General features: G+C 39.4%; 1 protein-coding gene and 1 pseudogene across 3 annotated transcripts in view; one reads left to right on the top strand and one right to left on the bottom strand.

Annotated features, from left to right (window-relative positions):
* CDKAL1 (CDK5 regulatory subunit associated protein 1 like 1) overlaps positions 1-24,749 on the top strand; it is a 654,128-nt gene that overhangs the window by 362,424 nt on the left and 266,955 nt on the right. The window lies entirely within an intron of this gene.
* Positions 18,489-24,424, bottom strand: LOC129150182 (40S ribosomal protein S3a-like; annotated as a pseudogene).

The raw sequence follows: 24,749 nt of genomic DNA, 5'->3' as shown, positions 1-24,749 counted from the left end.
TTTGTCCTCATCTAACCCATTGTTTACCTAGTGTCTTTTATAAGAATCATCCTGGCTACTGGTTAAACCTATAGCTTTCCAGACTCCTTCCGTGGAGGGTCTGATTTTGTGGGTCTGGGATGGAGCCTGGGAATTTCTGTGCATAACAGATACCTCAGGCAATTCTTATGGGGGAACTTTAAGTAGCTAGCTTGAGTAGCCAGCTCAGTGCAGCATGTACCAGCAATCCACCAGGGGGTAGGGTGCCCCCTTTACCAAATAAAGATATAGGATGCTCATGGGACATAACTGAAAATTTGTTCATTGTTTATCTGAAATTCAGATTTACTTGGGTGTTCCATGTGGCAGCCCTGCCTGTAGAGAAAACAGATTTGTGTTGCAGATACAGCTGCTTGTATTTGAGCTTTGTAGCCTGGGGGCCCAATGAATTCTAGCCAAGAGTTAGAGTTCTCTTGGACTTCCAGTGTAGGTATGTCACACCCTCTGTGTGTGCATTGATTTGCAGCCTTTTAAACGAAGCATAGTGATATGGGTTAAATTGTGTCCCCCTAAATTTCTTATGTTGAAGTCCTAACCCCCAATTTCTCAGAGTATGCATGACCTTATTTGGTGATGGTGTCTTTACAGAGGTAATGGAGTTAAAATGAAGTTATTAGAATGGACTGTCATCCAATATGACTGCTGTCCTTATACTAGTACAATGTTGTTGATGACACTCAAATATGGAGAATGCCATACAAAGGTAAAGGCAGCAACCAGGGCGATGCTTCCACAAGGAACCCCAGAGATTTCCGGGAACCCACCGGAAGCTAGGAGCAAGGCATCAGATTTTCCTGACAGCCATTGGAGGAACCAATGCTGCCAACACCTGGTCTTGGATCTCTAGCTTCCGGAACAGGAACTGCTGTTGTTTAAACCACCAGTTTATAGTACTTTGAAAGGCAACCCTCGCAAACTGATAAACGTGGCAGTACAGAAATTGGGCTGATGAGTTCCCTCGCTAATTTGGGTGGATAATCTTTTGAATTCAGGCTGGACAGGTAGCGTGATCTCCACTTCACAAATGTAAAAATTAAAGCTCAAGAGTGAGTAAATGGCTTACCTAGCTGACACAGTGAGTCATTGATGAAGGAGCTCATATTTAACAGTATTATATATACATATGGACTATATGAAACATATACATATAAAATTGATATATAATATATATATACATATATATTTGTAAAATTGATATATAATACTTATATATATATACATATATATATATTTGTAATAACAACCTTAGACACTTTATGTATATCTAATTTAACCTTTAGGATAACCAGTGAGTTAGGTACTATTCATTTAGGTACTTTATGGATGAAAACCAAAGCTCAGTACGAGAGTCTTGGCATTGTCAAATAGTAGCTACCAAGTGGTGGAACCAAAATCAGGTCCAAGTCCTCTGGTTCCTAGCACTGCTCTATACTATTTCTTGACAAGAGAGATGCTAGCCAGTTGTATAACTTCACAAAGGACTCAATGAGTGAAAAGAGGCTATTTATTTTGTTGGAATTATTTTTGCTTTAAAATTATATATTGATTCACATACTAATTTTGTATATGTGTACATTAATCAGTAATCTTTTATGTGGGCAAATCACCCAAATCATCATTGTTCATGGGTTTTACCAAAAATTAAAAGAATTCATACAAGTAAGATTTTTATATTATTATAGACATTTTTATTTAGGCTCTCTTTTATTTTGACCTTAACTTAGAATAGACATAGTCAAATTTAATTTCTGGATATTACATTCTTATTAATGCTTAATAGCTTCCCTAAATGGTTTCTGATGTAAAAAATGATATAGATTCTACCTCTCTCTTTCTCTTCTGTGTCTTCCTCAACCCCTGAGATTTTTTGTTACAGACTCTCTTCCTTTGGGTTTCACTGTAATGTTTCTGGTTCAGCATTTTAACAGTTAATGTTTACTTAGTACATTGAAAACCAGGATTTCTCACCAGAGGTGGTTTCTGGCCTCCACAGTATGTGGCTTTTGAGATTTATTATTTTTATGGGGTGGAGAAGTTTCTCCAGGCTATTTCTGTGAATGAGAGATCAAAGTCAGATGCATTTGACAACTTCCCTCTGAGAGGACCACCCAATAGTTTGATAGTTGTATTTTCTACCACACGTGATGGATGTACCATGATCCACTCCCATTTTCTGTTGAATGAAAGCGCATGAAGAAGCCCCGTTTCTGTTGTTGATTTTTACCAGGACACTATTTGACAACTTTATTATTATTTCTTTTAAATTCATAAAAATTTTCAGTGTTCGCTCTTTAACATCCACCTTTTATGTAGCTGCTATTTGTTTCTTCTTCCTTCATCTGTTGGTAACCCTATTGCTTTTCCCTGCCTGGGTGGGGAAGGAGCTTGCCCTCCTGGACTGTGCCTGGGGTAGAGTCCAGCTCCTCTTGAGGTGAAGCTGGTCTTCTCATTTCTGCAGATGAGTAGTTTTATGAGGAACATGTTGTGTTTGGTCAGGACTTCAGTTGCTAACCAAGGAAAAGGCATGAAGGATTCTAGATACAGTCTTGATCCAGGAATAGCTGAATGAGGCAGGTAATCAAGAATGAAATCTGAAGATCTCTCTTTTCATCTTCCCAGGTCACCCCAGCTTTAAATAGCCCATGTTTCACCCAGATGTCACCTTCTTAGAGATATTGTCTCTGTCCGTCTTCTCTAAAATAGCACCTACCTCCACCCACACCTCCATCTTTTAATTGCTTTCCCAGATCTACTTTTCTTCTTAAGGATTTATTATGATTTATGACTTATTACATATATATATATATATATTTACTTCTTCTTCCACCCCACACCAACCCATTGTATATTCCATGAAAGTTTAGACTATAAGTTTTCTTCATGGGTGTTTCCTAAGAGCCTAGAACTTAATAGATGCTCAGTAGAAGCTTGTTGAATTTTTTAATGGCTGTTTTCATGACAGAGAGATTAAGGCTATCTGTTTATTCCTGCATTATTTTCTAAAACACTACTATTTAAAGTGGTTTTAAAATGTTTCTGCTATTACTGCTTAGAACCTAACAGTATTCTGTAGTTATATAGTGTTCCCTAAAAAGGTTTTTAATAGTTATTTAAAGTAATAGTCAATTTTCCCACCTTTTTAAAGTGTAGATTTTCGCATGACTATGGACCCACATTGACAAAATTTGTGTATCATTTGTGTATCTAAGGTATTGCTCACTTCCAAACTCACACAATGTGCCTGGACATATTTCTACTTAGTTTACCAGGGTGGGTGTAAAATTGGAGAAAGGGTAGTCTGTTTTACTTCTTACAGAATTTACCTGCTGAAATACTAATGGACTTTATAAGATGTTTTCATATCATACTTACTGAATCTATTAACTTATTAATCTTTGGCTAGCCAATATGCCTGTATCTATATTTATTATAAATGTATTTTTATATTTATGTATTTATATATAAAGAATTGTATATATTATAAATTGATTCATATTTTGAAAATCAGCTTATTGAATAATGGGAAAGATTAAAAAGAAGTGCTGAGAACAGATATCCCTGCCTACTTCCCAATCATAGGGTATTGTATTAGTCAGAGGTCTCCAGAGAAAAAGAGAAAATTACACACACACACACACACACACACACACACACACACACACACACACTGAATGATTGACTGATTGATTGATTTTAAGAATTGGCTCACTTGATTGTGGGGACTGACAAGTCTGAACTCTGTAGAGCAGGCTAGAAATTCCGGCAGGAATCACTGTTATAGTCTTGAATCTAAAGGCAGTCTGTCGGTAGAATACCTTAGTTTTCTGGGAACTTCAGTCTTTTGTATTAAGGCCTTCAACTGATTGGAAGAGACCCATCCATATTGTGGAGGGTTATCTGCTTTACTTACTAGTAAAGGCTACTGCTTTAAATGTTAATCACATCTAAAAAATATATTTTCACAGCAACATCTAGACTGTGAAAAAACTATGTACCATAGATTAGCCAAGTTGACACATAGGAACTAATCATTATAACATATGACTCAGTAGCCTCTCTTCTGGGTATTTATGAAAATGTAAATTTACACAAAAAACTATACATGAATGTTTATGGTGGCTTTAATCTCCAAACTGGAAACAACCCAAATGTCTTTCAACAAGTGAATAAATGAATAGATTATGGTGTATCCATACAATGGAATACTGCTGAGCAATTTAAAAAAAGAGCACAGTATTGATATATGCAGCAACTTGATTGAATCTCAAGAGCATTATGTTGAGGTTTTTTTTAAGCCAATCTCAAATGATTACATACTGTGTGAGTCTATATAGAACATTCCTGAAATGACAAAATTATAGAGCTGGAGAATAGATTAATGATTGCCAGGAGTTAGGGGTGGGAGGAGTAATTACTAAAAGGATAACATCAGAGAGTTATTTTGGGTGTGACGGAGCAGATCTACATGTCGATTGTGGTGGTGGTTACATGGATCTATGTAGTAAAATTTATAGAACTTTCCTCTTACTCCTACCCCTTACCCCCCAAAAAAGTGAGTTCATGGAAAAACTGGTAGAGTCCAGATAAGAGCTATAGTTGAGTTAATAGAATGATAACAATGTCAATTTCCTAGTCTTAATAATTGATGCTGTGATTATTTCCTTTTCTTGACTTATTGCATTAGCTAGTACTTCCAATACAGTGTTGAAAAGCAGTGGGGAAAGAGGTTGCCTATATCTGACCACACATATTTTTAAAAGAGATTTAATATGCCATTCAAATATCACAAGCTTTATCTGATTTAAAACTTTCTTCAGTAAAAGGTACTTATAAATATAGTATTTTAAAAATTAGAATCATAACAATTTTGAATTGAATTTTGTTGGAACATGATTATGAGTTTAGTTATATTTGGGAGACTATTCTTCAATAAGCAAGTCTGCTTATTTTCCTCTTAATTGGAGAAGTATAAAACATGCTCATCTACACTAATAAAAGAGAAAGATGCAAATTGACCATACCTCCTTGATGCCCACCAGACAGTCAGGAGTGAGTATGCAAATTAACCTGACAAAGATGGTGGGTTAATTTGCATACATAGGCACCCAGCAGCCTGGGTCCCGGGAGCATCCTTGGGCCACTCCTGGCCTACGGGCCTTGGCGCTGAGCGGCTGGGGGCGGGGCAGCAGAGGCTTGAGCAGGGCCGGAGCGGAGCCAGGGGGGGCCTGCCCAAGCCGCAGCACAGGCTTGATCGGAGCCGGGAGGCCCTGCCCAAGCCACAGCGGAGGTTTGAGTGGAGCTGGGGGGCCTTGCCCAAGCCGAAGTGGAGGCTTGAGTGGAGCAGGGGGTGGGGGGGCCCTGCCCAAGCCATGGCGGAGGCTTGAGCAGGCCCGGAGACGGGGGTGTGTACCAGCCTCGACTTTCCAGCAGTCCTGCCTCTGTGCACGAGCTGCAGAGGAAACACCTTTTCTGACCGCTCATTGGCTAAGCTCCCTGTATGCCACTGGTAATTTTCTTGGTAACTTGGGTAATAAGAATCCAAAAAGGTGATCTAGGGTTTTTACACCACACTCCTGGAGGAAAAAATGAAGGTCTGCTGCTGGAGGGCTAAGAAATGTCTTATTCTGCCCTAGCCAGTTTGGCTCAGTGGATAATGCCTCGGCCTGCTGATCACAGGGTCCGGGTTCGATTCTGATCAATGGCATGTACCTAGGTTGCAGGCTCCTCCCTGACCGGGGCCCAGGTCAGGGCTCATGCAGGAGGCAACCAATCAAAGTGTCCCTCTCACATTGATGTTTCTCTCTGTCTTTCCTTCTCTCTTCCACACTCTCTAAAAAGCAATGAAAACATATCCTCAGGTGAGGATAAAAAAATTAAAAAAAGAAAGAAATGTCATATCCTATGAAAGACACATCTTGAAAATGCCTAAAGAAAGTTGTCATTTTTTCATGGTGAAGGGACTGGAGTCTGTGTTGATGAAAACACCTTGGTGGCTGTGGTGGCTGGCAGTGGCTGCAGCATCGGGGTGATGGGGCTGGCGTCTTCCCCTGATCAGCCCGGTTGCCTCCCACAGAGGGAGGCCAGACTGCAGCTTAGGCCCGCTCCCCATGGGAGAAGGCTGGGCTGAGGGACACCCCCCCATGCACAAATTTTGTGCACCGGGCCCCTAGTTCTCTATAAATACTGTGAAGTTTCTGTGTATCCTTCTAATCATTTTTAAGGCATATAATTGCATATTATTTGTTTTGGGACTTGAGCTTGGAGGTGATATTTCTTTTACTTCACTTTTCAGTCTCTTTATGCCTCTTCCTATTCCTAAATATAGTTTGCACATGGGAGGCTACATAAAATGATGCTAAATGAGACATTAAGAAACAGTAATCCGCCCATCTTCTTCATTGTGTTTATCCATACAAGGTGTTTATCCAAGCAAGACTTCCAATACTTATTTTTCATGGATATTCCTGCCCTTCCGTATTGTCCAATAGCAATGTTATGTGTAACATATCCTGGAATTTTTCCTTTTTTGAGTCATGACAAAGTTTATATGACAAAGGTGGTTCTACTTAAATATACATGGTTAATGATGAAAGTGGTTTTCTATGAGAACTCAGGAATAATTAACATGTCAGTAGCCATTGCACTACTGAAGCTAGAAGGAAAAGGAGGGGGTAAAAGGGGGCAGAATTAATCAAGGTGTGTCATAGTCAGTATGGGGGCCTAAAGCATCAGCTGTGCCTACACAATTTGAAAAGGTAAAGCATAGTGAGTAGAGATTGCAGAAGTTGGCATGAGGCAGTTAGAAACATTACAGAGTTTTCATCTTCACTATTTGTAGTAAGATTTGGAAACAGCCTAAATGCCCATCAGCAGATGAGTGGATTAGAAAACTATGGTACATCTATATAATGGAATACTACACTGCTATAAAAAAGAAGGAATTCTTACCATTTGCAGCAGCATGGATGGATCTGGAGAGCATTATGTTAAGTGAAATAAGCCAGGCAATAAAAGAAAAATACCACATGATATCACTCATTTATGGAAAATAAAGAACATTATAACCTGATGAACAAAAAGATAGATACAGAGGCAGAAAGCATTGAAGCGTGTCAAATTACAGAGGGAAGGCTGGGGAGTGTTGGGGAGGGGGGGAAAGAGATCAACCGAAGGACTTGTATGCATGCATATAAGCACAACCAATGGACACAAGACACTGGGGGAGTGGGATGAGGGCATGCGACAGGGGGAAGGGGAGCTGGGGAAAGGTCAATGGGGGGGAAAAAGGATATATATGTACTACTATATGTAATACTTTAAACAATAAAAAAAAATACTTAAATCATGATTGGAGACATTGCTATAGCCAAACCATATTTTTTTTTTTACCATATTTATGATTTAATTATTTTATAAACACATCTCTTTTCTAGGATGAAGGGATGGAGAGTAGTAATTTTCTTCTCTACTTGGGTGTTAATTGGGTTTTAGCAATTTGGAACTTTCTTTAGTTGGCCTTCGTTGTGTTTTTTGGCTGCCCATCACTTTTTGAACACTTTCCCTGTAATCCAGGGTACTTCTACCATCATGATAATCACCCCCCAAGACGGAACTCAGAAAACTAGCTCCTTTCTCATAGGGCACAGGCATGTGACCTAGATCCCATCAATAAACCAATTCAGAAGTGAGCAAGCTGAGGATGGAGGCTCCACCCAGAATCCATGTTTGCTAGCCTGAGTGGCAGCAGCTGCAGCCAGCTGCTGGGGGGCCGAGTTTGCAGCAGAAGCACTGTTTTCTCTTCAGGCCTGTTTTGCACTTCTTTGTATCTGGAAGCTTAGTATTAAGCTCATTCTCAGTATCCTACCTAATAATAGACAAATATGCAAATTGACCGTACCTTCGCTGTGCCCATGATTGGCCAGGAGGCGCGGGGGGGCGGGACTTGGGGTGGCCGGGGTAGCTGATTGGGCGGTGGGACGCTGAGCTGTGTCGCCAGCAGCGGCATGAGCTCAGCATCTGCGCCATGGCTGTGCTGCGGCACAGAAGGGGCCTCTGGGGCAGCGAGCTGACGTCCCACTGCGCGGACCATCAAAAGTGGGGGAGCTGAGTGCCTGTCCGCTCAGGCAGCAGGCCTTTCAGAAGCCTCCGCCATGCTAGAGGCTTCTGAAAGGCCTGGTGCACCAGCGATCGAAAGGAAAGCGTGGGAGCTGGGTGCCTGTCCACTCAGGCACCAGGCCTTTCAGAAGCCTCCAGCGCCTGGCGCATCAGCGGACAGGCACCCAGCTCCACGTGATCGAAAGGGAAAGCGTGTAGGGGACCCTACATGTGCATGATTCAATCATGCACTGGGCCTCTAGTTTATTTAATAAATTCCTTTTCTGTGTGATTACTCAGAATCTGCTGCCATTCCTTATAACTGCAAGCTTGAATTGTATCAGTTCTCAGCACTGTGGAATATGCTATTAGGATGTCCAGACTAAATTTGGGCCTGGCTGTTTTTTTAGTGACATGTAAGAGCAGAGGGCAGGGTCTGGGCTCATAATTGAAAGAATGATAATCGGTTTTAGGACTAGACCTATAAATGTAGGCCTATAAATGTGAAGTGAAGACCGAGTTCAAGATGAAGGTTTGAGCCACTATAGAAAAAGCTAACTCCCAAGACAAGGTGAGGATAGTGATCAAAGGTAGTGAAGTCAGTAGAATAGGTTAGATTCATGCTTGATTGACAAGTTGAAATATATCTAATTTTTTTGTTTGTTTTAGAAATTTTTTACTTATCTTTATTGTTGAGAGTATTCAGTACTATTTTCTGATTCTGACTTCCCTTTGTCATATTTCCATATGATCTTAAAAACTTTCAAAGAATCAGGTTTTGTCTATTATGTATAAAACTAGAGGCCTGGTGCACGAAATTCATGCACTGGGGAGGGTGTCCCTCAGCCCAGCCTGCACCCTCTCCAATATGAGACCCCTCGGGGGATGTCCAACTGCAGGTTTAGGCCCAAAATCGAGCCTAAACCTGCAGTTGGACATCCCTCTCACAATCCGGGACCCCTGGCTCCTAACCACTCACCTGCCTGCCTGATTGTCCCCTAACTGCTTTCTTGCTGGCCTGATTGACACCTAACTGTTCCTCTGCGGGCCTGATTGTCCCCAAATACCCTCCCCTGCTGGCCTGATCACCCCCAAGGCTTTTATTAGTATAGATATGACCCTGCACAGAAAATTTTACTAACCCTGCTTTACAATAAGGGCTTGATAATTGAATCATTAGGACCAGACACCAAGATTTTCTTTCTTTGAATAGTGGAGGGAATAATTATCTTGTCTTTAAGTTGCCCGGAAATTAAAATGAGATAAGGACTTAGAAAAGTATAAAAGTATAAAAGCACCATATAAAGACAACTGTCTTTTTAATGAAGTGGTAAAATGAAAAATACTATTTTTATTCTCCCCTTCCTTCCTTTATAGCTTTTATTTAAACTTTGAAATTTATAAAAATTTCACTCCAATTTTCATTTCTTTACATTCAATATTATTTTGTATTGGTTTCAGGTTTTATATTAGTTATAGAATAGTGGTTAGACAATCATATACTTTACAAAGTGTTCCCCAATATTTCTAGTACCCACCTGGCATCATACCATCATTACAACACTATTGACTATATTCTCTATTTAAGTGACAATGGGTTTACAGGTTCCTTTCAGTCTTTCTTTTGTGTTTTTTGTCCTTCCTTTTCTTTCTCACTTCTTCCCTCATTTTCTTTATATAGTATGTCAATTGGCCATCAAAGCTCAGTGAAGGCACTGGGACATGCTTCATCCATTTTACAGACCAGGAAACTGAGGCCAATTCCAGTTGGCTGTGGCACTTGACTCAGCACACAGGAAGCCCTCAGAGCCATGCTCTTTGCGCTTCCTAAGGGGCAGTCGCCCAGCAAACAGAATAAACCTTCCAGTCAGGCTTCCGAGCCTCTTTCTTGAGCACCTCTTCATTGCGGATGCTCCACATTCTTTCCTCTCCCCATCCCTTGTCCCCCATTCTTTACTGCCCCCGCTTCTCCGGAGCAGGTGGAAGGCTTCGCACTCACTGCCTAGGCATGCTCTGCCATGGGGCAGGGCACCGTGGGCTTGCTTTTGGGTCAAGGCAGGAGCAGGAGTCACTGCCTCTGAAGTGTGAAGGCCGCCTGAGCGAGGCCCATTTGCACTGGGAGCTTCTCTGAATCACGTCAGTCAGTCCAGTACCCTGCAGTGCAGCATCCCTCCACTGAGGTGGCTCCACCCCTCAACCCCCACCTCAGGGGTGAGGGTCCTTGCCCCTCTGCCAGGAGTCCTTCCATGCCCCTTGATCCCTGGCTGGGCCCACCCACGTCTTGGGGCCACTGCAGAACCTCTGTCTCTCTGCAGATGAGGCAGATCCCTGCCCTAGGTCTCCATGAAGCTATGATTCTCAGCAACCCCATGCCTGCAATGTGCCCAGGGACCCCTGGAGGGGCTAGGGTCTGGCCTCGCCTCCCCTGGGCAGTGATCTTCCCAGGGACCCCCAGGGAGCGGCTTGGCGGGTTTGGTCTTGCCTCTCCGGGGCAGCGATCTTCCCAGGGACCCATGAGAGTGGCTTGGCGCGTCTGGCTTCGCCTCCCCGGGGCAGCGATCTTCCCAGGGACCCCCAGGGAGCGGCTTGGTGGGTCCGGCCTTGCCTCTCCGGGCGGCGATCTTCCCAGGGACCCCCGGGGAGCGGCTAGGCAGGTGCTGCCCCTCCTGGGGCTTGTAATGGACCCCGACCCCTCCTGTGCCGTCTGGCGCTGCCCACCCCACCGCCTCCCCGATGGGTACCTTGTGGACAGTGTCTGGCGCTGCCCGCAGGGCCTCCTCCGCCCCATGGACCCATACCCCCGGAAGCAGGCCATGGTGCTGCCTGCCCTGCCTTCGTATGCAAATTAACCGCCATCTTTGGTGAGTTAATTTGCATACTCACTCACTCTGATTGGCTGTGGGCATAGCGAAGGTATGGTCACTTTACATATTTGTCTATTATTAGGTAAGATGGACCAAATAAAAATATTTTTATTGTTTTTAGGATTATGTACTGCCATCCACACTTCTATTTAGTTAGTATTAAAATAATGATGCTAAATTTCCAATTACTAGTGAGCTTTATGCCTCAGAGAGCACTTAGTATGAAAATATACCTCCAGAAACTGTGGACCTATGACATTTTTATTCAGACACTCTTTGCTTAGTAGATTTATGGGAATATTGATAGTTTTACTTACCCAGTAGTTTGGGAATACGGCAATCAGGAGACAGTGTTGCTTTAATAATGAGCAAACTGTATGTGCTGTTTCTTGAGATTCAAAGGGTTATCTTAGTCAAAGCCCCCTCATCCAACTGTAATAGAAAGGTTCCTTCTCAAAATGTTCTATTAAAAAATAAAATGGTAATAGTAAAAACAGTTTTCATTTATTTAATGATGACTATTTCCTGTCATTGTGCTAGATGTTTTACTTGAATGATCTTGAGCCTTACAACACCCAATAAGACAAGTTGTTATCCCTGTCTTAGAAAGAGCACAAGGCTGAGAGAGTTAGGAGACTTGCTCATGGCTTTTTAGGTCTATTTCAAGTTGATGCTTCAGAGTAATTTTAAATGAAACAGAAGGAGACTAAGGTATCTTTCTTAGTAATCTTTAATTGCTTATCCTAATCCTGATCTCAGAGTCTAAGTAGAGTGGCCCTGTGGCCCATCCTGAATAAGTCATTGCCTCACCAACATTCAAAATGCCCTTTGTACTTGCTGTAATGAGTCACATATTCAACATGCAGACGTAAAGTCTTTTAAATATTTTAGGCTATAAAGAAATCCCCATTTTGAAATTTTTCCTTCTTTACTCTCTTAAAGTAATCCTGATTGCTGGGAAGGTCATGTGGGGATGAGGGAAGAACTTAACAAAATAATTATCTCACCCAAGAAATACAGGAGCATTAAGGAGGGGACTGTGTCTAAATGGAAGATTTTGAGTCTTTGTATATCTAGCAGCATGCGTGTGTGCGATATTGTGGAAAAGAACAGGCAAGCTGCTATAGTGAAAGAATGGTGAGGGTAAACTGAGGATTGCTTATTTTCCCTGTGCATTACATTCATCTCATTCAACATAAGACTTTAATTGTTTGACTTAACTCCATGCTTTTTCAGAACAACTTAAGATTGAGGTGAGAATAGAAAAATAGGGGTTGAGGTTTATATTTTGACTTTATTCAGGCAAGAACTCTCACTTAGGAAGCTTTTGTTCATTACAAAGTTTGTTTTAGTGAGTCTAAATAATGCACAGAAACTTCCATCATTTATCAAATGGTTTGTAATTTAAGCTGTAGCTATATACCATTTGAGATATCTATTAAAATTAATGAATAGCATAATTTATGTTTGTTATATATCTTAAGTATTAGGCATAAGAATACTTATTGGGTGTAATGGTATTTGAGTAAAAAATATATTATTAAGGCAAACTAAAAGTTATTAAAAGGTGATTTTAAAAGGAATTTAAATGTCTTAGATTCCATTATATAAAGTAATCATCTTTTAAATAGACACATCTATAAATCATACTAATGATAAAGATTGAGGAGATAGTAGAACCTCAACCAATTGTCAAAATACCAAGCCAATTATATTAATTAGTGAGTACTATGACATTTTGCAGAATACTTCCAATCAATTTTGTTTCTCTCTTTTATGATGGAACAATAGTCCATATAAAAATAGGGAAACCATTAAATTAACTATCTTTACATAAATGAAAATGTTGAGAATTCCCAGTATATTTTTCCCATAAGAATTTTAGGAAAATGCATTCATATTGAAGAATAATCTACAGAGCTCTTTTGATAGCCTGAGGATGATTTTTTACAGATGATATACTTAGTGTGGAACAATATTGCATTTTACTTAGTAAAAACATACAAAGGGTATTGATGCATGACATCAATATGGGAGAAATTGTTTAACTGTGTAAGTTTTGGTCGAAAACATCCATAGGTATATAGTATGTTGAACTATGAAGCTGTTTAGAATTAAGGGTTGGCCCTAACCCACAGGGATATCTGGGCAGCACACTCATTATGTCAAGGATATGTTGTTCTTGTAAGAGTTAACATTACTTTGGCTAAACTTTGTAAGTATTGAGAAATAATACTTCTATTACTCTCTGGAGAAATTCATTGAAAATGTGTTAGAAAAAGAGACCTCTGAGAAAAATTAAAAGAAATTGAAATTGTTTGATTTAAATGGAAGAATTGAGAGATTAGGAGTTAAGAGGAGAAGAAATAACAGCTATTCATTAACACACACACACACACACACACACACACACACACACCAAGAATAAGGGATTTTTTCTGGATATTAATGAGAGTGGAAAATATGCAGGTTTGTTGTTGTAATAATACCAGAAAGAAAAAGCATATTTTCTCAGCAATTTTGAATTCAGTATATAATTGTATCTGATAATAACTGTGTGCACTCATTTAGTAAATGAGTGCTGAATGTCTTCCATAGAAAAGTAAACTGTTAGGTGTTGATTCCTGTTTGAATACAAAAGACTAAGCCAGGGACTAGATGCAATGTATCCTCCTACTTCTGTGACTTTTTGTGAAAGTAGTTAGCAGGTTAAGTGAGACTTCTTAAGAAATGGAAAATCAATATGCTATTGTTTCAGTGGGGGTACAGTACCTAGATGTTAGATATAGAGTCAAGAGTTTAATGGTTCTATAGAGTTAGTCACCCTTTCATGCCAATTAAGTTGACCTTCATATCTAAGTATTTTTTGAATATTTCTTAAGAAATGTCAAGAGAAATAAGTGAAATTAGTAATGCTGCTCATATTTTCTTTGTCATTATTTACAGTGTAATTCATCAGCCAACTTTAATTTCATAAGCTATTCATTGTGCTTAAACGGTGCCTTTTTATATTAAATATTTATGGCAGTCTCTGAGAAGAATACATTAAAATGGCAGATGGGGGTCATTTTAAACATTTCCTTGATTGAAGGAAAAGGACCCCCCTTGTGAATTTATAGTCTGCTTTCAAAGAAAGTTCACAATGCCTGATAATAACCAAGGTGGTAAGAATTCCACCAATTCCCAGCGCTGTGATTTCAGAAAGCAATGGCTGCAAACAGTCTTCATGCTTCAGCAGCTCCCATTTTGAAATTGTTTGCGAGGGCAGTGAAGAATGGTGAACAAAAACATTTACAGTTGTATTGCCTATTAATAATTCAATAGGAGTATACCTCTTTTGCATTACTATTGCTTTTTCATCGATTTTTACCCATAGTAGCAAAGATAAGTCGAAAATCAAATTTTTGACTTATGTTGATAAGAAGATATGTCTTAGACGCTAGAATTCTAGAACGTGGAAGGTACTTTGGGAATCATGTCCTAGAGTTCCTAAATGAAGGATGTGCTTTTGGCTTTACTTTTTGCTACTTGTCATGGTAACTAATAAGCCTGAATCCAGGAATGATGATTATTTCTAAGTCCCTCAGAATGGTGTCTCCTAGTAAAACTTCAAAGAACTATACATTTTTAATTATATTACCTTCTTTGATAGTCGTCATAAAAGCTACTGTTTTTAATAAGAGTTTTATTGAATATAAAAATTAAATACATTAATTTTATTAAAATCTTGGAAGATTATATATAACTGTATCACTTGACTGTTGACAGTTGAGATGCTTCTTTCTTAACCAGATTTATTCATTTTTTTTCTAAGTGAACAGCCTATGTTTGATGTAAAAGGGAAATTATTATTTTTGAAAATCTTCTTTTCAGAGATGGCTGCTTAGAATAACAATTTTATTAATGTTTGGTAAAAGCTTTGAAAGTCTCAAGCCAGAGAAATTATGACTCTTGTTGTATTTCAGTCATTTGCCAATCAAAAGTGGCCATTCTTGGCTGATAGAGTGATTATTTTACAATTATACCAAATGAATGGGTATATGTGGGTTCCATGAGCAGGTGTGTAATTTCAGAATCTCATTAAACTTATATTTTTCAAGGAATTATCCAATAGCTATTAAGTGGGGAGTATGAATAAATTGATTTTCTAGTGGTAAAAATTATGTATCTTCATTTAAGAAAATGGTTTGTTGTGTGCACTAAGTGAGCATCATATTTTAGCATAAAGTCCAGGAATTTCTCCACAGATGTATATCTAAGAATCTATGAATCCCCTGATACATCAAGTAAAATGTTGCATGTGCCTTGTCTTTGGAAAGGGATCCATGACTTCCATCAGTGTCAAAGGGGATCTCTAACCCCGAAAGTTGAGTGAAATAATCTGGTCTAATCTCCTGTTTTCCAGATAAAGAAACTGCGATTCAGCAAAACCAAGTGACTTATTTAAAGTGAGACAACATTGGAAGTGCTACAATTAAAATCTTTTCATCTACTATAGACCGTCCCTGAGGTTTCTATTATTTTTTAAAAGTTGGAAGTTCAGAATCTGGAGTTGAAAAAATTATGAATCTTTTCCATGCAAAAAATATATTCAACCCAAAATACATGTAGCTAGAGGCCTGGATTCATAATATCTCAGGGATATTGTTTTGAGTTCCATCTTCACTTGAAGAAGTTATTTATAGAAGCCAGTCGATATTCATTCCATCTTGTAAGTGAAAGTAATGCCTCCTCCCCCTGCCTAGTTTTAACACGATACAGTGGAGATGTAGCCTCTCCTTCTCCTAACATTTGTTAGAATGAACCCTGACAGTTCCAGACAATATGGAGGGTTCCCAGTAGACATAGAGAGGATCATCACTTCAAGGGCCAGGCTTAGTGGGATAACTTTCCTGGGCAGATGGTGACAACAGATGGCTTTAATGTATGCAGCCACTCATTCGCTGGGTTTTCTTTGGGGCTACTTTAGGTCTTCTCCGGGGAGGGGACATATAAAGGTACTAACCCACTCTCCTGGCAATAAAGGCTAGCCGCTATGGCAATGAAAGCAGTCTCTAATGCAGCACAGTGGAGGTAAAAATGGAAGGGTAAACCCAGAAGAGCAGAAATGGTCCCCATGCAAGAGCAGTAGTAGGGAGAGAAAGGGAGGCAAGAAGGCAGTGAGATGGAGATGCTTGTAAAGGGAAGGCACTCAGGGAGGAATGACAGCTTGGATATTTCCTGTTTAACCTTTAATAATCTTTCTGTATTTTGATGTTCGTAGCAGTGATTTTTGCTGTATGTGTGGCTTTTTCTTTTCCATTCATAATTATCAAAAGTGTGTGTGTGTGTGTGTGTGTGTGTGTGTGTGTGTGTGTGTGTGTGTAGGAAGCGGTACCTGGGCTGATTTTTCATGTTTAATTTTTGTTGGCTGACACCAGCCCTGAAGATCTGCCCCTGTCCATGTCCGAGGTCAATGGCAGGTGTGTTCTCGCCACTGGCAGAAGGGCTTCTGATGGCCCCGTTCTGCACATCATCCAAAAGCCCATTCACGTCCATGTCTCCTCCTTCAACCCCCAAGAATATAAAGAAAAAAGGCCCAGGGATTTGGCACATGGGTTCTTTTAAAGGGTGTCAGCTCCTGGTTTATTGATTTTAGTACTTGTTTTAATACTTAAACTATATTTTTTTATTTTTCTTTAATTTAAATTCATCTTTGTAATGTTGGTTTATAAGAAAAGAAATTTCATCAAGATGATTTAGATTTTCCAAATCAAAAGTGTAAGTGACTTCTGAACTTCTTTCTTGACAAAATCACCATGAAAAGCTGCATTGAGACAACAAACCTAACTTGAAAAACACTTAATGAGTTAAAAAGCAGACTCAGAAAGCTTCTTATAATAGAAGTCGGTCAAAGTGGTTTTAAGCATTTATTTCATTACTTTTTAACTCCTTGACTGTTAACACTATAAACGTGAATTTGAGAAAAAATTAACTTGTTTTTGAACTCTATAAAAAGTATTTTTTTTCTTTTAATTAACTTTATTGTTTTTAAAGCCCTGCATCAAGCTCTATTTCTGTGCTTGGGTAGTTCCCATTTGCAAACGGGGCAATTTCTACATTTAGGTCTGAACAGGCTATGCCACAATTATCCTTTTTATTGTAACTTTACTATCACAGAAGTAGTTTTCTTCTCCAAATGGAAATTCCAGAGTAACTCTAATGTCTTACTACACATACTGTTATTTCCAATTTCCAAAAGCAACGGCTCCTGCTCCAGCAAAAAAACACAAAAAAACAAAAACATCCTATGTCTGGGATGGATCCTTATCTCCTCGTTGTTACTTTGGTGTCTCGCATAATAGTAACAGTTGCTAGTGTTTGTTGTTTACTGTGTGCCAGGCAGAGTGGGAACTGCTTTGTATGGATTCTCTTATTCCATCAGCCCTCTGAGGTATGGAATAATTGTCTTCATCTTACAGCTGAGAAAACGTAAGCTCAGAGATGTAGGTAGCTCCACCAAGGCGACCTAGCTAAAGAATGGTGGAGCGAGAATTCTGACCAAGCTGACTCTAAAGCTTTCTCTGACATGAGCCACCATTCTGTTCATAGGGGGGTACATTTATTGATGTATATTTAATATTTTTCTAGTTGCAGTTTATCTTTGGAGCTACTTCAACTTAGAGAAGTAACTGTGTGTGGTAATTGCCCTTGTGCCAGGTATCAGGTCCGATGTTGCTGTTTTTTTCAGTGGAAAATGTCCTGTCATTGATTGGAACCATCCAGTGTCACCATGGCCATTTTACAGACAAGGCCTAAGAGCCATTACTGTGCTCATTGTCACTGGCCAGCGAGAGGCCAACCCTGGTCTAGCAGCTGGCCCTCTGCAGACAAAGCTGTTCTGTTGCTGGGTGTGAACTGGGACAAGCTACACAAAGAGATGAAAGAGCAAATACGTTCTTTCTGAAAATGCGTGGTGGTATCTGTTTCTGTGGCATCTGATTATATTTAGAAAACTTTCTGAAAAATGATTTCCTACCCACAAGAATAGTAGAAAAATATTTTTTGAAAATTTGGCTTTGCCTAGGTTAAACATTTGAAGCATTTCCCTCCTTCCTGCCCCATCCTTTTCCTTCCTTTAGCAAATATTAATTGAGTATTTATTATGTGCTATAAAGTCTTTGTGTGAAGAGCTGGAGGCATCTACATGAATAAAACATAACCGCAAATAGGTTTGTTTGTTTGTCACCATTGTGTCTGAATTGTATTTTTTATTTTATTTTTTTTTAAATATATTTTATTGATTTTTTACAGAGATGAAGGGAGAGGGATAGAGAGCTAGAAACATCGATGAGAGAGAAACATCGACCAGCTGCCTCCTGCACACCCCCTACCAGGGATGTGCCTGCAGCCAATGTACATGCCCTTGACCGGAATCGAACCTGGGACCCCTCAGTCCGCAGACCGACGCTCTATCCATTGAGCCAAACCGGTTTCGGCTGTGTCTGAATTTTAAACAGGTTCTTGGGCTGAGGGCTCATATCCATCAGTTCATTCACCTTTGGCACCTGCTTCATCCCCAGTAGCTTTTCCAGAACTGCTACCTTCACCTTGAAGTTTCATGAGTTTTCCCATTTCAGACTTGGGCTTCCTCAGTATTTTGACCTTTTTAACAAAAACATGGATTGGATAAATAGATTGGCCAGCCTTCCTATGTCTTCCCGCTGCTAGTTGGAGTCAATTTGTTTGCACCTCTCAGTCATGATTTCCATCATCTTATGCATTTGGCAGACCTGTTGATGCTGAGCCTAAGACGTCTTCTGAATCGTATTATTGTATTTTTTAGTAAAATCAACACAGAATAGACAAAGCAAATAAACCATTGGTGGTCTTGACTTCAACATGAGCTTCAATCATGGTGTGCCTTTTTAAAAAAATCTTCACCCGATTATATGTTTTCATTAATTTGGAAGAGAGAGGAAGGGAGAGAGAGAGAAACGTTGATGTGGGAAACATCCATCTGTTGCCTCCCACATGTGCCCTGACTGGTGATTGAACCTACAACCTGGGTATGTACCCTGACCAGGAATCAAACCCATGACCCTTTGGTGCACAGGACGATGCTCTAGCCAACTGAGCTACATGGGCCAGGGAATGGTCTGCAATTTTTTGACCATGGAGCACATTTTGTCACGGTAAGATCCATGTCGTGGAAATTAGTCAGGCAGTTTTTGCCCTGAACATCCTCAGTAGTTAGCTTGAGCTTTCTAGATGCAAATTCATCATTCTGCAGATCAGCTGGGCTCACCTCAAAAGCTGGACCCTTGAGACCATCAGGTGCGACTTTGGTTCCTTGTGTCCTTGTGACACATGAGCCATTTGCAAGCTCTTTTTAAGAATGTGGAACCTGCATTCCTTTTGGGGATCAGTAATTGGGGAGCTCAAAATCATAGTGTGAGTGTTAACTAAATTCAAGGAGGAATTTAACAAATTTTTAAGGTGCAAAAATATATTCTGTTTTTTTTTTGTTTTTTGGGTTTTTTTTAGGATTTTAATAGTTAAATATGTTTAACTTGTTGCCATACATTCTCGTGAGCCCTAACCTAGCGTTTCTCTTAGTGTGGTTGTCATATCACCAGGTTACACAGTCTTGGATATCACCGCAGAATCCTTTATTAGAATCTTGCCCACCCTGCCTCTCACCTGACTTTTTAAATGCTTTCTAGGTGATTCTTAAGCACAGTACTACTTGAGAATCTTTTTCTTATCAATTTTGTTTATATTTGAACAGAAACAAAAGCAACTCTGGTTTGGGTAAAAAAAATTCCAGAGTGACTCCTGATGACTTATGAGCCCTAAAGGAACCCTCCATAGATCTCTCTAAGCTCAGATGACACAACACCATCTGGCTTAGAGACCTGCCTATCTTACAGAAGGGTTTTTAAAATGGTTTAAGTAGGATGAAGTCAGATTCCCCTAATGCCAAAACTCTCACTTCTTAGAGAATCTAATTTCCGAATCAACACCAAAAGTGTTTCTCTAAAGAAAAATGGAGGGAGAGTATTTTCTACTGAGCTCCATCCGAAGAACCCCTTTTTTCTGATGAAATAATGTTATCCTCACAGGTCCCTTCTGGTGGAACCCAGTAAATTCTATTAATTTTTATTTTATACTAGAGGGGGATCCCTCAACCCAGCCTGTGCCCTCTCGCAGTCTGGGACCCCTTGGGGGATGTCCGACTGACAGCTTAGGCCCGCTGCCCGGGGGGTTCAGGCCTAAGCTGGCAGTCAGATATCCCTTTAGCAGCCCTGCAGGGATGTCTGATTAAGGGAGCAGGCCTAAGCTGTTAGTTGGACATCCTTAGCACTGCCACCGAGGCGGGAGAGGCTACTGCCACCGCCGCTGCGCTGGCCAGCCATGAGCCGGCTTCTGGCTGAGCGGCGCTCCCCCTGTGGAAGCACACTGACCACCAGGGGGCAGCTCCTGTGTTAAGTGTCTGCCCCCTGGTGGTCAGTGCACGTCACAGCGACTGGTCATTCCTGGTCGTTCTGCTGTTAGGGTCAATTTGCATATTACCCTTTTATTATATAGGACTAGAGGCTTCTGGCTGAGCGGTGCTTCCCCTGTTGGAGTGCACTGATCACCAGGGGGCAGCTCCTACATTGAGCATCTGCCCCCTGGTGGTCAGTGCATGTCATAGCGACTGCTAGTTCCACTGTTTGGTCAATTTGCATATTAGCCTTTTGTTATATAGGATTTGCTATGAGCCACCCTCCACTAGCCATCTTTTTTTGTGTTATTGAATTTAGCAATTATGTTAAATTAAGATGGTTATTATTTATTCTCAGGTCAATTAAATAACTTCCCCAAAGGAGCTAGGAATCAAACCTTGGTTGGCTGAATTTTAGGACTATGGAGTTGTCTTCCTAAAGAGAGAAAAATTCCCACTCTGAATCACTAAACATCCATTCAGTGAAGCCACCATCTTTCTGAACTTACAGCTGTCTGAAAAGGGCTCATCTCCTTTTTGAATTTAAGTGTTTACCTTACCCATGAGAATATAGTATCCTTTGCCCCAGGGCAATAAAATAATTGTTTTGGTTTTAAAGGTCTTTCCTTCTAGCTCTTACAAGATTAGGATAAACAGAGGTGATGTTTATGTCAACAATGTTATTTAGCCAAATAGGTGACACCATCACTGTGAAAGCTAGATGATAGTGGACCCTAAGAAAGCAATGAGATATTTATGGGTAAAACCAGAGACTCAAAATGAAGAATGCCTCTGCAACTGTAACTTCAGCACATTTGCCTGCATGTTATAATGTATTCACTGTAAAGTCTAGAAGCCTTATAAATATATGACTGGCAGTTGCCTCAGGCAGAAATCTTTTACTGATGCAATGAGATAAAAGTAATTAAGCTACATGTAGACTGATGGGTAATTAAATCCATGTGAAGCATTTTGTAACTAATTGCTATGTTCTAATCACAGATTGCTTTCTATTTGTCAAGGTAAGTGTATATAATTACACAGTCCTTATTTTCTTTAATCTGAAATCATCCCAGTTCGGTGAATTTTTTAAGCACTCTGAATCTTAGAATATTTGGTACATTCTTGCATAAAGATAATTTGCATATTTTGTAATTTGAGGGCCTTTTATGTAAATAGCTTTTAGTGTCACTGACAGCAGTTCTATGTTCAATAGAGATTTCCATAGTCTAGATTCATTGCTTGTTTTTAAATTTATTTTTAATAGTAAAGCTGGTTATTATTTACTGAATGCTAGTGATGTTCAAAGCATTATATGGACTGTGGTACTGGTACAGTAGTCTGAAAAAACCAACGATCAGTAAGTGGATTAAAAACAGGCTAGTCCCAGTGACACGAGTAAAATAAATACATAGCTTTCAGAGTTGCAGTCTTAGTATGGGAGAGCATTGTGGTTCTAGGCATGGCTGTGACTACTTGACACACAGTGGCAGGTCTCAATCAGCATTTCTCGAGTCAGGGCTAGAGATGTTTCATCTCTTGGTGGGAGTAGAATTTTGAATGTAGACACCCATTTAAAGCATATTTTTTGTTTGTTTGCTTGTTGTTGTTTTTAATGGAATCCTTTTTTTATTGATTAAGGTATTACGTATGTGTCCTTATCCCCCCATTGCCCTCCCCAACCCCCCACTTATGCCCTCACCCCCCCTGGAGTCTGTGTCCATTAGTTAGGCTTATATGCATGCATACAAGTCCTTTGGTGGCTCTCTCCCCCTTACCCCCACCCTCCCCTACCTTCCCTCTGAGGTTTGAAAGTCTGATCGATGCTTCTCTGTCTCTGGATCTGTTTTTGTTCATCAGTTTATGTTGTTCATTATATTCCACAAATGAGTGAGATCATGTGATATTTATCTTTCTCTGACTGGCTTATTTCGCTTAGCATAATGCTCTCCAGTTCCATCCATGCTATTGCAAATGGTAGGAGTTCCTTCTTTTTTCTGCAGCATAGTATTCCATTGTGTAGATGTACCACAGCTATTTTAAAATGTCATTGTTTTCCCTTCAGGCCAGAGGAGAGTTAGCATTCTATTTTTAAATGCCTAATATTAGCTATCTAGATTAGCCTCACATAACAAAATTTAATAAAGGTCATTGTACTTAATTATTCTTGTAGAACCACTTATTTTAAATATATTTCTTTATTGATTTCAGAGAGAAAGAGAGAGGGAGAGAGAGACAGAAACATCAATGATGAGAGAGAATTATTGGTTGGCTCCCTCCTGCACGGCCCCTGCTGGGGATCGAGCCTACCACCCAGGCATGTGCCCTGCCTGGGAATCAAATCATGACCTCCTGGTCCATAGGTCGATGCTCAAACACTGAGCCACACCGGCAGGGTGAGAACCACTTATTTTAAAACACACAGACTTCATTGGTTGATTTAGCTTCTTTCTAAAACAAAAAAGAGAGACTTTACCAATATTTATTTAATTACAGGAATTATTACTTGTCATTCAAATTTTAAAGTATAATTTCAGGATATAAAAATCTATAGAAAGAAGCATCATTTTAAAAATTCACCAACTGTGTTAAGCCCTAATATTTTATCACATTTAATTTAGACTTTTTTAATAAAAAAAAGAATTAAAGATAATGTTGAAGCCTCTATGCTCTATTCCACTTCCTGTCTCCTCTAGAGTTAATGATTCATTATAATTCCCAGCATTTCAATGCTCTTTCTCTCCTCTTTTTCTGCCTTTTTCCGAATTGAGTATTGTGATTCCATTTTGTCTTCACTGTTGCCTTGTTAGCTATACCTCTCTGTTTTATTAATTGATTCATTCATTCATTCATGCATTCATAGTTGCTCTGTGGTTTAAATATACATGCTTAACTTACTACATTCCACCTTCACAATCTTATAGTTGTATACTTTCATTTCCTCCTTCCTCATATTCTTTGTGCTATTGTCATTTTTTGCATGAATTGTAGACCCCCAACTATATTGTTATTGTTGTTGGTTTTTGCCTAAAATAGTCAATTATAGTTTAAAGAGATAAGAAGTGAGAAAAAAATAGCTTTTATATATACCCACACATTTAACATTTCTGGTCTTGCTCTTCCCTTTATGTATCATCTAGTGCTTTCTCCCCACCCCTCACCCCCATCTAGAATACATTTTCTTGTATTTAAAGACTTTTCTTTCTTATTATTTAGAGTAGTGGTCTCTTAGTAAGAAATTCTCTCAGTTTTATTTGTCTCACTTTTTTATTTTTCCCTCAAATTGAATAGCTATTTTCCTATTTTCATGGAATACAAAATTCTAGGACAGTGTTTCAGTGTTTTCAGGATGTCTCTCCATTCCATTCTGGTTTGCATAGTTTCTTACAAGAAGTTTATGTTATTCTTATCTTTGTGCCTGTGTACAACATCTTCTCCACCCTAATTGTTTTTAAAATTTTCTCTTTATTACTTTTTTTTTTTTAAAAAGCCATTTGTTTATAATGTGTTTGGGGGTGGTTTTATTTTTGTTTATTCTACTGAGTTTGAGTTTTTTGAATTTATGGTTTATAGTTTTTATCAAATTTGGAAAATTCATTATTTCAGGGAATCTAATGCATATGTTGGTTGGCTTGATATTGTTCTTCTCTGTTCATTCTTATTCTCAGTATTCTTTCTTTCTTTGCTTCCTTTTGGATAATTTTTATTACTGGGTCTTTAACTTCATCTCCTGAATTGTGTCTTTTTTCAAACATCTATTTCTTTTCTCATCACCTTCATATTTTCTGAACACATGGACCCCATTTACAATACCTCTTTTAATATCCTTTTCTGCTAATTTCATCATTTCTGTCACTTATGACTCTGTTCTGACTGATTGAGTTTTCTCCCGATCATTACCATCGTCATTTTCTTTCTTGTCTGAATGCCTGTGAATTTTTGTTTGGATGCCAGGCATTTTGAATTTCATCTTGTTGAACATTGGATTTTGTTACGTTCCTTTAAATAAGACTTTTAGACTTTGTTCTGTTATAGAGTTATTTGAAATTAGTTTGATCTTTTGAGGCATTCTTATAAGGTCTGTTAGTATAGGTTCAGAGCAGCTTCTAGTTTAACATGAATTTTCCTCCACCACTAGGGCATATACACTCCTAAGGACTTTATCTAACGACTTATGTATTCTATGTCTTTCTCTTGTCTTGCGGGAACACAAACTCTTGGTCCTGTATGACTTTTAGGAATTGTTTGGTCCACTGCTTTCCTGTGATTCTTTCCCCAGCCAT

This window comes from Eptesicus fuscus, chromosome 9 (genome assembly GCF_027574615.1).
Source record: "Eptesicus fuscus isolate TK198812 chromosome 9, DD_ASM_mEF_20220401, whole genome shotgun sequence".
NCBI lineage: Eukaryota > Metazoa > Chordata > Mammalia > Chiroptera > Vespertilionidae > Eptesicus > Eptesicus fuscus.
This window is presented reverse-complemented; position numbering and strand designations above follow the sequence as displayed.